The sequence below is a fragment of the Staurois parvus genome, unplaced genomic scaffold (assembly GCF_062004578.1).
Source record: "Staurois parvus isolate SC_StPar_1 unplaced genomic scaffold, SC_StPar_1.0 ptg000157l, whole genome shotgun sequence".
In the NCBI taxonomy this organism is placed as follows: domain Eukaryota; kingdom Metazoa; phylum Chordata; class Amphibia; order Anura; family Ranidae; genus Staurois; species Staurois parvus.
This window is the reverse complement of record NW_028317953.1, coordinates 7491827-7508496: the sequence shown is the minus strand read 5'-3', so window position 1 is coordinate 7508496 and position 16670 is coordinate 7491827. Positions and strand designations below refer to the sequence as shown.

The following is a 16670-nucleotide window of genomic DNA, read 5'->3' as shown; positions in this document are numbered from 1 at the left end:
TTATTGAATTCTTCCACCAGAAGGTGGACATGAATTCTGGGTGTCTAATCCTGCCTCTTGGCATGCAGCTTTGACATTTAAGGTAAGCACAAATTTGACTTATTACAAAACATTTAACATAATTTTAAAATGCATAGTAAACTAAAATATTTCCTACCTTTCAGTGATCCAAGAATAAGCATTCATAATGCAAGCCTACTCCAGTAATGGGTCCTTGGATGGAGGTTCTATCTCCCACTCTGTCAATATCTCTAATGAAAGCCAGGGTTTCTCCAATGATTTCAGAATAATTCAAGCTGTGTTGATTTCCTGCATGATCAGTGTAGCAGGAATGGGAAATGCTCTGGTCATTCTCGGTTTTATAATGAATAAAAAACTTAGGACTCCAAGTAACTTCTTTCTATTAAATCTGGCCATTAGTGACTTCATCACAGGTAAACATTAAATGGGCATTGTCCAATTATGCTATAGAACAGTTTCTACTATACTACTGAACTGGTCAGGAACACACTCTTATCTCTTATCTGTAGTTAAAATGGAACTTTACCCATAACAACTTGATAAAAAAGAATGTTCTTTATCAAGGAACATACATTCCAGAATAATAAATATGCTACTGAAATTAGTGTGTGCTGTAAATTGCCTCCGGTTTCTTCTTGCTGGAGGCTGCCATATAGGCTGTCAGCAGATTGGCTTCTACAAATTTGGCACAGTGCCTAAAAACAGAGAGAAACTGAGCATGTGCAGAGCAGGATGAGACAGTGTATTACTTTTAAACAGTATAGGCAATTATCTTTCATGTTTTACATACCTATACCTGCAACAGGGCTAACCTGCAGCGATCTAGAAGGACTTAATTTTCTGACTAAAGTTCCACTTTAAGGGGCTATGAGAAGCTGAATACACAATTGTGAGTTTTATGATAGCGAGTGTCAATGTGATAGAGAGTATATACGTAAAAGAACATAAATTGCATAGTCTCCACCTTCCATAACACACCAATTAGTTTGGTTTTGTTCTAGAATGATTATGATAACAGGAAGTTGAGAAAAATGATAATTCCACACACCTAAATCCAACATTTTATCCTCTTTTTTTATATAGCATATAGGCTTGGAGAACTAATTAAACTTGAGAAAAGTCAGAATAATTGTACATTATATTGAATGCCTGAAGACTTGCCTCTACTGGAGAAGCTTCTCAAAATGATACATTTTATTTAAAGCCAGAAGTTTTTCTTTAGTTTTATATAGTGTTTAAAGGGGGGCTAGAACCCCTGTCAGGTTTTTATTATGGTCTGTGTCCTGGAGGTTCACCCTCTCTATTTATTCTGGTGACCATTGTCACTTGAATCAAAATGAGACAAAATCATCTTGCAGATATTTTCTCTGACTTTCTGTCTACCGGAGAGGAAATAAAGAGAAATCTACCTGGCACACATATTGGAAAGAAACAAAAGTTTTAGCTTAATATACTTTACAATTTTGTATAATGTATATGATGATTATTATTAATGCATAAGTTATCAAATTGGTTTAGTGTAAAATATTTTTCCACCTCAAAGAGCTGCCTATAGTGTGCACTTTATTGATAAAAGTCTGATTTGTTTTCCAAAGAAAAATAATAGTTGTGTATTTTTGTTGATGAATGGTTGAGAGGAAGCTGTTGCTGATTTTTTAAAAATTACATTTTTTTTTCTGCGTACTTCAGAATGAGTGCATGTAATATGATTTCAAAGCAGCTCACACACTATTGACTACTTTCTGTATGGCTGATTTCTGTAGATGACAGTGTCTTGCAGCCTCCTGTGTTCTCCCACATTAAATGCAGATATCACGGATAGAAAGAAAATAAAAAGCACAATGGGCTCTGTAAGCAGTATAAAAGGTACTGGATCTGCACACCTGTGGCTAATAATGGTTTACCATTCTATTGGATTTTTTTTTTAAGTATATTATGAAGAATGCAGGGGAGGGTGCTGGAGCATGTAAAGGTGTCGGAAATAAACAAAACTCAGATTAGGACAGGAACAGATTTGGGAATAATGTTAGGGAGCTCTCACTATTGTAAGAGTATGCTAGACATATAAGAAGCCAGAGGATAACTTAGCCCACTAGATTTCACATTTTACTAACATGGTGTGTAATAACCTTTGTCATTACCTTGGGTGTAATGGCCTTTTAAAGACTCACTGAATATAACATTTTATATGGTGATACAGGAGAGCAAAGAAAGCAGAGTGATGACCTTGTAATGGTACTAATACTCCTTAATTGTCCAATCACAGGGTGAGAATAGGTTAGTTACCAAACAGTACTGAAAAGTGAGGTCATGGACATTGCTTTCCATGTAACGAGTGCCTTGATCATATAACTGGCCAAACACAATTACAAAGGTTTTTTTTTTTGGCAGGTAAATCAGTTTATCTATGGTACTTTATATGTATATACAGTATATATACATTTCATAATTTCATGTGTGTACAGTATGTAGCTGTCAGGCTGAAATTCATCCCTAAGGGCGGCTTTGGACGCATCGCAGTGAACACGTGGTTTTTGTGTGAATTAGCTTTCATTTTCCCCAGACTTCTAGTATGTCCCACAATTTTGGTGTGTTTTTAGGAGGTCTATGGAAAGTGCAGCTAAACCACATGACAACTGCAGGTCACTGCTCTGCGCTTGTTCTGCGGCGGAAACAGTGTAAAACGACTCTTAGAATACTTCAGTTCTTGAACCCCTCCTTAAACTCTTATACTACATTCTCTTAAAGTGTTGCTAAGCCCACAACAGTAATATCAGTCTGCATATGCAGTAAAACATGCTTGGTATACTCACTGTGGAAAATTGCTGTTTGATCCTGTCTTCTCTGATCCTTCCCTGTTTCCAGTGTCCCCCTCTTATCTCCTGATAAGACATATCATGCGAAGTCACTCTGCACATGCTCAGTTTGGTGTGTATTGCTAGAGAGGTTTTTTTTATTTTCTTTTCTTTTATTTTTTTATTTTATGTTTTTTTTTTTTTTTTTAATTTTCTTGGGAGAGTGCGTTTGATCAGCATAGGGCCAATCAGCACTGCCCAGACAGAGGTCAAGGGTTCTGCATCCTCCTAAAGCAGAATGAAAACATCTCCTTCAAACTTTAACCAGCACTTTGCTGAAGTCACAAGACTACTGAAGAGAAAAGGTATTTAGCAGTTTATATTTACTAAAATAATTGCAATTCCATGTTCTGTGTACAGTGGGAGACCAGATAGAGTGGATGCAGGGTCCTGGGTTTAGGAACACTTTAGGGCCTTACAAATACTGGACATTTTTGCTTTCTCTCCTAGATGTCTTTCCTCCAGGCAGTGGTGTTTTGGCAGAAAAATATTTAACGCTAATAAACGCATATGCAGAGTTTAGGCACGTCAAGCGCTTTTGCATTAATTAATTTTATTGTCCAGAATAATAATTTATTCTGGCCATTGAAATTAATTAAGTGCACCTAGCGCTCAAGCACACTTAGATGCGTTTACAAGTGTCAAGCATTTTTCCTGCCAAAAAGTCACTGTTTCTGGATGCACTGGCAGTGGTTTTTTTCTGCCTCTAAACTCCTCTAAAACCCCATGTGTGCAAAGACACATAGACTAACATGGAGAGGCATTTAGAGGCAGAAAACAATTGCCAAAAGCAGAATAAATAACGTCCAGTGTCTATGTGGCCTAATGCTTTCATGTGCTAGAGTCAAATATTTGGACTTGTCTAATAATTGAAAGTGTCAAGGTTAACAGAAATTATAGCACAGTGGCTAAATGGTTAGCACTTCAGCCTGCCAGTGCTAGGGTCGTTGGTTCAAATCCCAGCCACGGCACCACCTGCCTGGTGTCTGCATGTTCTGCCTGTGTGGATTTCTTCCGGGTACTCCAGTTTCCTCCCACATGCCAAAGACATGCTGGTAGGCTAATTGGATCCTGTCTAAATTGGCCCTAGTATGTGTATGTATGGATGTAAGTTAGGGACCTTAGATTGTACACCCCTTGAGGGTTAGGGACTGATGTGAATGTACAATATATACATAAAGTGCTGCATAAAGTGACAGCTCTAATAAGTACCTGAAATAATAATAGCATATGTTTTTTTTTTTATCAAGGTACTTTCTCTCGCCCACTGTACCTGATGAATTTCATTATCAACAAAGAATGGGTTCTTGGGAAGCATATTTGCAAGCTTTGGCTCACAGTTGACTACACCTTGTGTCAGTGTTCCGTTTATAACATTGTTCTCATCAGCTGTGACCGTTTTCTGGCTGTCACCATGGCAGTAAGTTCAATTCAAATTTTACACAAATATTTTTGTAAATACAGTAAAGCAGGCCAAAAGTATGAATGAAGCGCATTGCTGAAAAAAAGTGGGTCAGGCTGCTTATTGTTAAAGTTGTGGTGCAAATACACATACCTTCCGTTGCCAGTCTTACTGCCCTTGATCTAATGAGATATGGATAATTCAATCAATATGGAGAATTCATACCTCATGCCCTGCTGGAGTATCCATTGTATTGAAGGGAAAGCACACAATTTACACTGCAGCAGAATGTCCATTTACTCACCATGCTCACAAGCAGCCCCCTTTGACTTCTTTTCCTACAACTCCCTGGGTTCCTGGAAACATCCAGGCAAGAGTTTCTTTGCTTTCCTCCCTCAGCAGCTCAAAAAGGCAACGCCTAGTTGGGCAAGTGATCTGCAGTCAGGTGAGCGACTCTCAACTGTCAGAACCGCTGTGTGGCAGCTGGGCAGGAGCCTAAATCAGGCCATACATGGGTCGAATTCTGAACGATTTTTCGATTGAAAACATCATTCATTCTGTAATCAGATGGTGCCACAAATGATTTCCAAAAATCGGTAGTTTTTCACAAATTTTCCAGCATGCCCAATAAACGAACTGAGCAGGAACCACTAAAATCAGCCAGTGCCATTGCCCTACTAACAGAGCGAAAATCGGCCGATTATTCTTAGGTCTGATTTTCGAACGAAAAATCATTCAGAAATCGACCCATGTTTGGCCAGCTTAAGAGTATGCAGCTTTTACAGAGGTCCAACATCTCTGGGGAGCTTCTCCCTGATTATTATCTGATCCCTTCAGCTTTGTTACCTGAGCTAACCTGAACTTCACTGTGAGGTCCAATGTCTATAGGGTAAATCACAAGTATCTGTGTTCTGCATTGTTTTGCTGAAGTAGTGATCCTCAGCTAGACTTTCTGTTGTTAAGTCTGATAGAAACTACACCATTCAGTCACATTTTACCCTGACTGAGTCACAGAGACATTGCTGTGAAGAGCCCATGTCTGTGCAGCTTTCATTATTCTGCAGTGTATGCATGTTTTTTGTCACCCTGAACCTGTTTTGCATTGCTCTGTTTAACTTTGCACCTGTTTAGTAATTATTTAGTAAACTGCAAGTTACATTAAGACCCCGGTCACACTGGATGTGAATTGGCATGCGATTTGCATGCCATGGGACTTGCAAATTCGCATGCCAAATAGCAGCCTATTGTCGCAATTAGAGCGGTCATTTCGGTGTGGGGAGCCGCACCGATATCTAAAGTAGTACATGCACTACTTTTGCTGCGATTTGCATAGACATCTGGATCAGATGTCTTGCAAATCGCACATGAAATCAGCATGTCACCCGACATTGAAATCGTGCGACTTCTCTGCAAGTCGCACAATTTCAAATTAGGGTTTAATGTGACCGGGGTGTTACTCTCTGTTTAATCTTTTGGCTGATAACTCATTCAGTTAAAACACCTTAAAGTGGTTGTAAAGGCTCAAGGTTTATTACCCTCATACATTCTATGCATAAAGGTAAAAAACCTTTTGTGTGCTGCAGTGCCCCCAGCCCCCTCAATACTTACCTGAGTCCCATTGAGATCCAGCGATGTGCATGACAGCCTCGGCTGTCCCGGGTCTCTGCTTCCTCATTGGTTGAGACACACAGTCAAAGCCAGTCAGCCAATGAGGAGAGAGAGGGGGCTGGACATATGGAGCAGTGGTTTGGGAACATGCCTGCTTGGGTGCTCCCGACAGAAAGGAGGAGCCAGGAGCACTGGCGGGGCACCCGAGAAGAGGAGGATCCAGGCTGCTCTGTGCAAAAGCACTGCATACAGCAGGTAAGTATAACATGTTTGTTATTTTACAAAAAATGGGAATTCTTTATTATATATTTAGACAAATTAGTTTGCAGATAATTCTTTTAAAAGGTTCTGCAAGCCCTTTGCGTGCCTTAGCAGGACAGTTCAGAAGGAGGTAGATGCTGTGTAATTCCAGATCACAGAGGTTTGAACTTCTAGGGGTCTGATAACTTTTTCAGCTGTAAACTGCTCTGACTCCCCATGCCAGCCTAACAGATGCTAGTTTGAGGCAGTATATTGCATGTTGTAAAATCAGGGTCAGCAACTGAAGAATCAGGACATTGGTAGGCAACAGGTTTCTTCAAAAGTGATATGATAAATGGAGAGGAAGACATCCATGTGTAGAACACTTTGGCTTTCCACCACACCATTAAGGCTGGCCATACACAGAGCAAATTACTTTCCTGCAACCACGGGCTGCAGGAAATAAATCCGCTTAATTCTCCCATCAACACAAGGAAATCCCTCCCGCCGAACTATTGTATTCTCCCAGCGTGGGGGGGGCAGGGGAAGCCATCCCCACCGTGGGAAAAGACAGTGAATATTGCTAGCGGCTATACCAGCCACCAGCGATAATCATATGTAAATCCAGCAGACTGCTTGTACCCAAGTTGATCGATTGATCAGCCTGCCCATACATGGTACCAAATCTTGGCCGGTTCCTGCTGAACTGGCCAGCTTTAATTTCATATACAAGTCCAAATATATACCCTTTGCCCTCTTAGGTCAACTGATATGTTCTGCTGTCCTATCCCATTCAACTGATAAGCCTTTTCATCAATCTAACAAGATAAGTCATAGCATAACACACAAGCCTGGGGGGCAGAAGATGTTTGGCCATTTCACTTCAGTACACTAAAAAATGAAAAGACGGGCAAACCATTGCCTTACCTAGCAAGCAGTTCAGATCTAGGTGATCAGATTCAAAGTTGGTGACTTGTAGGTATACAAAACACCATTCAACCAATACAAATGCAGAATCTACTCAAGGACAGCAACAATATGTACTCAAATAGATTGCACTGGAAGGCAGGGTAGTAGTCAGTAAACATGTAGTATACATGGGAATATAATAGTGACAGTCAGAAATATGATGTATGGATGGCTGTGTTCCACTCCTCCAAACCCTGCTGTTTTGGGGCACCGCCTATGTTAGCTATACAGAAATCTGGACTTAATTAGCTCCTAAAAACGTTTGTGGTCTATGTGAGAATGTTATTACCGCCTTTTTATCTCCCTACAGGTAAAATATCGGGATCAGCAAAATAAAATGAAGCTGGCCTTTGTGAAGATCCTTTCTGTCTGGATTGTAGCCTTCCTTAATTTTGGCCCAGCAATAATAATCTGGGAGTATGTGGTGGGTTACAGCATAGTGGCAGAAAGAAGTTGCCATCCAGAATTTTATTACATAAGCCGCTACTCACTTTACTCCTCTATTTTTGACTTTTTCATTCCAATGACAGCAATCGCATTTTTTAACCTCAGTATATACTTTAATATCAGGAGTAGAATGAAGAGTAAAGTCCAATCTCCTGACAATAATTTAACTCTTTTATCAGAAGGTTTAAGCGATGACATATTTGTCATAGATTGTAAAAAAGACGACTCAAATAGTTCGGCAGCTTTGAAACAACCCAATCAGGATCTGTGTACGAATAAGCGTGGCTTCTTAAGATATTTTGTAGTGATTTGTAAAAGCAATCATACTCAACCAGCTACAAAAACTAGTGGAATGTCAAACAGAGTTCAGACCTTGGATTCTGCCAAAAACTCAGCATTGTCCAAGGACAAGAAAATGGCAAAATCATTATCTCTGCTTGTTTGTGCACTTTGCATTTGTTGGTCACCACTTTCATTGCTTACTATTATCTCTGCTGGCTTTTGTGATTTTTGTGTGCCTCCAGCTGTGTTTGAGGCCTCCTGCTGGCTGTTCTTCTTGAATTCATCAATTAATCCCATTCTGTATCCATTTTGCCAACCTGAATTTAAGAAAACTCTAATGCAATTTTTCTGTGTTAGAAAATATAATGGAAAAAAAGAATAAAACATGGGACCACATAGACCATCTCCCCTTCCCAAAACAGGAACAAGCAATACATTGATCAATGCACAAATTTGCTAAATTGCTGTGTTCTTGGCCATAGCATGCTATTGGGGTTACATTCATAACTAATTAATTACATAAAACCTTGATAGAGGACCTAATCTTGCAACTCAAGCCCCAGCCATTTAAAACTTCCTGAGAGTCCATAAACCAATTGTTTATCCACCTTGAGAATGACACTATCCCTAATAAAAAAAAGTCTGTGATGAACTAAACACATGACATTCTGGCCATACAGTCAACTGTAGATTTACTAGATCAATGTAATGTGAAGACCGGCTTGCATAGTTATGGGTAGATGTAAAGGAGATTGTATAATCAAAAAGTAATGTGTGGTGAGTTTAAGGGAAGGGAGGACAGTTATTTGAGTAACAAGGAAACAGACTGTAAATGGATTGAAAAAGCCTTCAGTACCAGAGCACCGTAAAGTCAATATGTTGCCAAAAACAAGGCTGGCCCTGTAATGGGTAGGGTTGAATGGAATGATTTTAGTGAAATAAATTTGTGATAATTGTGAAATTACTGTCTTTACCATTACAAAACTTAGGGCGAAATTAGCCTCTAATATCATCATATTTTCTGCTTAAGCAATATTCACTTGAAAAAATATATCCCTAAGAAACCCTTTGCATGTTGCTTTGCAAAGTATTATTTCTTCCCTATTTTTATTATTTTGCCTTTTTTTTTTATTACAGAAAAAGACAGTGATAATGGTAAAATAAATAAATAAAAAGGAACAGTAAAGAAATTGTGTACTGTCTCTTAAAAATTTCTAAAAACATTTTAATTTTTATTTCTTCACAGGTTTTTTTACCATGTAATTAACAAATCTTAAAACTACACATATAGAAAATACACACGCATGCACGCACGCACACACACACAAAGTCTTTAGGAGCCATTTAAAGAATACATTCACCTTTGTAAAAAAATAATAAATGCACATCTTTTTGCAGGTAAAAAAAAGGGCATTTATTATGTGTTTTACTAGAAGCCTGCAAAGCATTACACCCACGATCAGCAGATCACAGGTGCAATCTTAGGCTCCTGCAGACTGTCAGTGTATCTGTCTGCTTGTACCTCGTATGGGCAGGTAGTTACACAATGATTGGAAGCATCAGTGAACTACCTAGAGCACTCAACAGTGCTGTAGTACTTAATTGAAAACTACAATCTGTCAGCCACAAAGGCTGTCAGTACTTGTATTTCTCCCATTCACAGAACTCTGTGAACAAATGATGCGACCATGTGGGCAGAGCCCTGCACGGCCATATTTTTTTCAAATAGTGACAATTTTCCCCTCCTAGATTGTAAGCTCCAAGGAGCAGGGCTCTTGAACCCCTCGTGTATCGCATTGTATTGTTATTGTACTGTCTCATGTATTGTCTCCCATTGTAATGTACAGCGCTGAGCGAACTGTTGGTGCTGTATAAATACTGTATAATAATAATAACGGGTGCAGGGAGAAGAACCCCCACTCACTGTCACAGGGAGGAGGAGAGGATGCAGCTACTGGAACATGTTATATATTCCAGCCTAAATACGGTTGAAACAAGTAATATGTTCCAAAAGGTAAAATTATCCTTTAAATCAAATTGTACTTTTAAAGACATGCTTCACTTTCCCAGATGCATTTCACTGAAAGGATAACAAATTCTTAAAGTGTCTTAATTTTCACTAAAACGTCAGCAACATGAAAATGCTCAATTTTGCTGATTGCTAATGATGGATAAGTAGTCCTCACTGGTGGAACTTCCCCCATAACAGCCACACAGACACTATGGAGTTGATTTAACCACGTGCCCTCCAGAAGATTTACCCTCCTTTCCTGACCAGCCAATCTTTTGCGTTACGGCGCTGCATTACTTTAACTGACAATTGAGCGATCATGCAACGCTGCACCCAAATTAAATTTTGTTCTCGTTTTCCCACGAATTTAGCTTTCTTTCAGTGGTATTTGATCGCCTGTGTGTTTTTTATTTTTTGCGCTATAAAAAAAAAATTCCTACAATTTTGAGAAAAAAAACAATATTTTTTACTTTTTGCTATTAAACATGTCCGTAAAAAATATTAAAAATCTAATTTTGGCATAAATTTAATCCAAAATGTTTTCTGGTACGTCTTTGCTAAAAAACAAATCCCAATATGTGTAAATTAATTGGTTTACATGAATGTTATAGCATCTACAAATGGTGGTGTATATATACTGGAATTGTTTTTTTAATTTTTTACTACTAATTATTATTATTATTATTACATCGAGTTTATATAGCGCCAAAGGGTTTGCTCAGCGCTGTACAATAGGGGGGACAATACATGGCACAGTACAACAAAAACAGACAGCGTACGAGGGGTAAGAGGGCCCTACTCTTTCAAGCTTACCATCTAGGAGGGAGGGGGTAGTGGAACAATAGGGTAATGGCGGCGATCGGCGACTTATAGCGGGACTGCGGCGGGCATTCTGACATTAATCTTTTAACAGGAAGTGCCTGAACAAAAAACTTCATAGTATCACACCCGGTATTATTTTAATGAAAGCCGCAGTTTTCAATTAATTTAAATTACTTTGAAAATGACTTTATTTAAAAAATTTGGTTTCAATCTACTGTAAAGTGATTATATAAATACAGTATATATATATATATATATATATATATATATCTTACATATTATACTTACCTACTCTGAGCAATGGTTTTGCACGGAGCAGCCCCGATTCACCTCTTCTCAGGTCCCCCGCCGACGCTCCTGCCCCGCCGAGTGCCCCCAGAGCTCTGCTCATGCTCGCTCCCAAGCCCCACTCTGTGTCCACAGACATACACATGGCTTGGCTCAGCCTCCTCACTGGCTGTGATTGACAATGTGTCTGAGCCAATGAGGAGGGAGACCCAGGAGAGCCGATGTTCTTGTGCACATTGCTGGATCGAAATAAGGCTCAGGTAAATATTAGGGGGGGGCTGAGGGGGGAAGTTGCACACTGAAGGTTTTTTACCTTCATGTATAGAATGCATGAAGGTAAAAAATTTTCAGCTTTCAGAAGCACATTCTGGTCATGCATCTAAGAAATGTATTCACAGTGTGTTCCAACTTCTCAGTCATATTTGTTCTTGTACAACACTGACATCAAGTGGTTAAATTGTATATTACAGTGAACTGTCTATTTGTATTAAAGGATTTTTTAGACAAAAATAATTAATGCACATTTTTCTACAGGTAAAAAAATGTGCATTTATTATTTTTGTCTACAGGAGCCTGGAAAGCATTGCACCAGCGATCAGTAGATCACTGATGCCATACAGGTCTACAGACCTGTCAGAATATCTGCTTCCCATACAGGATATATGAGCAAGCAGATATTTTGACAGGGAGCTTCAATGAACTACCATGGTGCTCCACAGCACCATGGTAGCTCATTGGAAACTACAAGGCTACAGCCTCTAAAGCTGTAGGAACTTGCAGTTCATTCATTCACGGAAGTCCGTGAATGAGAGACGCAGCCATGTGGGCGGAACCCTGCACAGCCGCGCTGGTTTCAAATTTGACAGATAGTACGGGGAGACTTCTCCCCGTACTATCTGTCAGAGGGAGGGGGGCGTCGGGTGGTGGCTGCGGCTATGGGAACATGTTACATGTTCCCAAAGGTGAACTTATCCTTCAAGGAACAGCTTACTACTTGTATTAAAGGAAAATCCCCTGGAAAAACAAGTCTAACACTAGCTATACACATAAGGACTTGTAAGTAGCTATAGAATCTATTAGCAGAATCAATAACATTGATCTAAAACTAATCAAATTTGCTCATTTTAAACAAACATCTTTAATTTTATTGAAATCACGCCTTCATTGATAATCTGGTCAAAATTTAATTGATTGTCCCAGTTATTTGATCCTTGCGTATTCTGATGAATTTTGAACTGTATGACCAGCAAAACTAATCACTACTTGCTTTTTAAGTGTTTATATTTTGGCCTTACTGTCCCTTTTGGTAATGGTCCCTATCATGTACCCTATGGGAGTGATCACTTTCGTTAGGTTTAGTTATATAGTTACATATTTTGTCAGGTTGGAAAAAAACATACAAGTCCATCTAGTTCAACCAATAAAAAAAACAAACAAAAAAAACCCCAAACAAATAGAAAACCTCCATATATACAATCCAGAGGTAGGCAAAAAACCCATTCAAACATGATTCCATTGGCTCCAGCAGGGAAAAGAACCTTCCTTCCTGATCCTCCAGGAGGCAATCGGATATTCCCAACAATTCCTAGTGTTGCTATCTATAAATGTTAAAGTATATCTAAAGGTAAACCTTTTTTTCCTGTTAGATAGAGTAAGGGAGGGTTATAACCCCTATTAGATTTTTTGCTATCCCATAAGGGAGAATTCCTTTCACTTTCTATCCCATAGCGAAAGAAAATCCCCACAAAGTGAGTGAATCCTGGAGTGTCATCAGGGTCACCAGAACTAGTGTCCTCATTGGAAGAGTTCCCCTCTGTTGCTTTTATGTCAATCAAACATTTGGGATTTTCTTTTACTCTCATTTTCAATGATAATGGTAAACAGGACATATAGAGAGGCTAAAGCTCCTTAACAGGGGCACAGACTGCAATAAAAACTGACAGGTCTACTAATCCTACTCCACTGTCTTCAAAATGAACAAAAAAAAGTTTTGTCTTTAGTTAGATTTTATATCCACTTTTTGTTTTTGAATTTAGCAATGCATCCAACTCTTTTTTTTTTAAAACCATCTACTGAGCTGGCCAGAACTAGTTCTTGAAGGAGTCTATTCCACATCCAGCTCTCACTGTCAAGAAGCCTTTCTGTATGTGGAGGTAAAAATGTATTTTCATACAGATATAAAGAGTGCCTTCTTTTCCTTTGTAATTACCTGAAAACTCTACACCAAGTTCACTATATGGACCACTTATGCATGTATAGACGGTGATCATATTCCCCTTTATTCTCCTCATCTCAAGAGAGAGAAAATTGTATTCTGGTGCATACAAATCTGTGGGCAGCCAAGTACAGAACAAGCACATAGCAAGATGGCTGCTAAAGGTGGAGATTGCTGAAGCAGCAGTCATCTGGTCAAGTGGTGAACCCTTACATATTTAAAGCTTTGAAGACATATGATAGGCAGACTAAGAATATTCAAGTCTGCCATCAGTGATCTACTGGAATTGCAGATGCTCTTTGCTCCTTAATGCTCCAATTTTTAGAACGCACAAGAAATGCAATTAAAATTGCTGGTTGGTGTATTACCTCCTTATGTTGATTGTTGGTGAAGAAGTGTACTTTGTGGTCTCATGCACACTGGGCATAAAACAATGCTGCTTATACAGGCTTTTGTTTTTTTTCCTTCAGTCTGTATAAGCAACTGTATTTTAGCCTATTTGTCTATGAACAGTTGACATTTACAGGTATATATGTGACGGAGTGTTTGCAGGCTGAAAAAAGACCATCGCAAGTGCATTTTTGAGAGAATATTTTGAGCAGATAACACTTGATTCTCATAAACACACCTAAATGCAGAATATTGGAGCATTCTGTATTTTTAAGTGTACATTGATGATAGTTAAAAAACGTTTTGGAAAAAAATGCTCATAAAAGCAAATGCACATAAACATGTATAAACTCTTATGCAATACAAGCCACTATAAGCATTTTATGCTGCTTTTTTTTTTTTTTTACATTTTTTCAGCCACCTAGTGTGCATGGGCCCTTTCAGTGGGGGTCAGTAGAGAAGTGACCCCTTACATTCATGGTCGTTGTAGTGCACCCTTAATAATCAGAAATGGAGCTGATTGGTATAACGCACCCATAGAAATGCATCTTTTATTTATTACAAAAAGCATTTAGGAGAACTCATTCAATCCAACAGGCTTGTTTGTACCTAATTTGTATATTCAATACATCTCCTGCCTTGGCAACCATATTGTAGGATTCACTTTTTTAAATGCTCTTGTTAAAGCGAACACAATGTATAGATGATCTCCTATATAAAGTGCCTTTTTACACTGGTGGTCAACATACTGCTCCTCTTACATCACCATTAGTGATGATCTGAACACACCCTGTTCGGTTTGAGGTAGACCATTCTAACCTAAAGAAAGTTCTACCGCGAGCATCGAACATAATGAAAGCCTATGGGACTCGAACGTGTAAATTCAAAAGTGGCCTTTTTGAAGGCTTTTGTGCAAGTTATTGGCCATAAAAAGGGTATGGGGACTCCGGTTCTGCCCTGAGGGACATGAATCAGTGAAAGAAAACATTTCAAAAAGTACCATTTTTAACCTCTTCCCATCTGCCCATTGTACATAGACGGCGGACGAGAAGCAGCACCAATGCAGGCTGTTGTTCCTGAACATCAGACCGCATCGATGGCTCGTGACTGGCTCACAGAGCGCGCACCCCGGTGATTGGTGTGTGGGATGGACACAGCGGATCACATCACTGAAACTGAAAGTAAAGATCGCTTCTCTCTGTTCTCGGCGTGAGAGCAAAGAGAAGCGATCCTGCAGTGTGTGAGTGTACAGCAGCCTATCAGGCTGCTTGTACACTCACACACTGCAATGCCAGCCACCCCAGTGCCCCAACTGAGTGCCCCATGTGTCCCTAAACACTGCCCCACAATGCCCATAATAAATAATGCAGGGAGGCCCTGTCACCTGTCCCAGTTCACACAAAACATCCCCATACACCATACCAGTGTTCTGATCACTGCCATACAAGCGTCCTGATCACTGCCATAGCCCAAACCAACACCGTAATCACTGCCATATGCTATACCAGCACCCTGATCACCGCCATACACCATACCAGTAACCTAAACCACGCCATACTCCATACCAGTGTCCTGATCACTGCCTTACCCCATACCAGTGTCCTGATCACCGCTTTACCCCATACCAGCATCCTGATCACCTCCATACCCCACATCAGCGTTTTGATCACCGCCATACCCTATACCAGCATCCTGATCACCCCCCTACCCCTTAACTTCATTCTGATCAGCCCCCTACCCCATAACAATGTCCTGGCTACTGCCATACCAGCGTCCTGATCACCGCCATACCTCATGCTAATGTCCTGATCACCACCATGCCCCATACCAATGTCCTGATCACAGCCATACCCAATACCAGCATCCTGATCACCGCCATAGCCAATACCAGCATCCTGATCACAGCCATACCCCATACCAGCATCCTGATCACCCCATATGCCATACCAGCGTCCTGATCATTGCCACACCCCATACCATGTCCTGATCACTGCCATACCCCATACCAGCATCCTGATCACCCCCATACCCCATATCAGCATTCTGATCACTGTCATACCCCACTCCAGCGTTTTGATCACCACCATACCCTATACCAGCATCCTGATCACCCCCCTACCCCTTTACAGCATCCTGATCACCCCCCTACCCCATAACAGTGTCCTGGCTACTGCCATACCAGTGTCCTGATCACCGCCATACCCCATACCAATGTCCTGATCACCGCCATACCCAATACCAGCATCCTGATCACCGCCATACCCTATACCAGCATCCTGATCACCCCCTACCCCTTAACTGCATCCTGATCACCCCCCTACCCCATAACAGTGTCCTGGCTACTGCCATACCAGTGTCCTGATCACCACCATACCCCATACCAGCATCCAGATCACTGCCATATGCCACAGCAGCGTCTGGAATTTTAGGATCTCAACTGATCAATTTTCAAATATATATCCCATATTTGGAAAGTCTCTATAGCTTTCACACAGACTAAATAATATAAACTGTTTTGGGTGATTTTTACCTCAAACAGGTTGCAGAATACAATGTGACCTAAATTTATTAAGAAAAATTATCTATTTTCAAAATTTTATAACAAAAGCTAAGCAAAAACAATTATTTTTTTTAAATTTTCGGAATTTTTTCATTTATATAGCAAAAAAAACAAAATACAGTGGTGATCAAATACCCCCAAAAGAAAGCTTTATCTGTTTCAAAAAAAGGATAAAAATATCATATGGGTACAGTGTTGCATGACTGAGTAATTGTTACTCAAAGTGTGATAGTGCTAAAAGCTGAAAATTGGCATGGACTGAAATATCATGCCTGGGGGGACAGGGGAGGTTGGTGTCCCCTTAAACTATCTGCAAAGGTCTGGTAGGAAGGTTAGGAGGAACCCCACAGTAAAACATTTTTTTTTAAAGTGCATGGGATTCCCCCTAAAAGCCATACCCACAAAAAAGGGGGGGGGGATCGTGGGGTCCCCCTAAATTCCTACCAGACTCTTGATCTGAGCACAGGCCTGGAAAGGGGGGGGGGGTAGACAATCGAGTGCTGATGAGGACAAAGGCCTCTTCCCCACAACCCTGACCATTGGTTGTGGGGGTCTGCGGG

At 40.1% G+C, this 16670-nt stretch overlaps 1 pseudogene; it reads left to right on the top strand.

The window, feature by feature from the left end:
* Positions 1–7730, top strand: part of LOC149463198 (histamine H3 receptor-like) — a 54894-nt pseudogene extending 47164 nt beyond the window's left edge.
* Positions 7731–16670: the final 8940 nt, after the last annotated feature.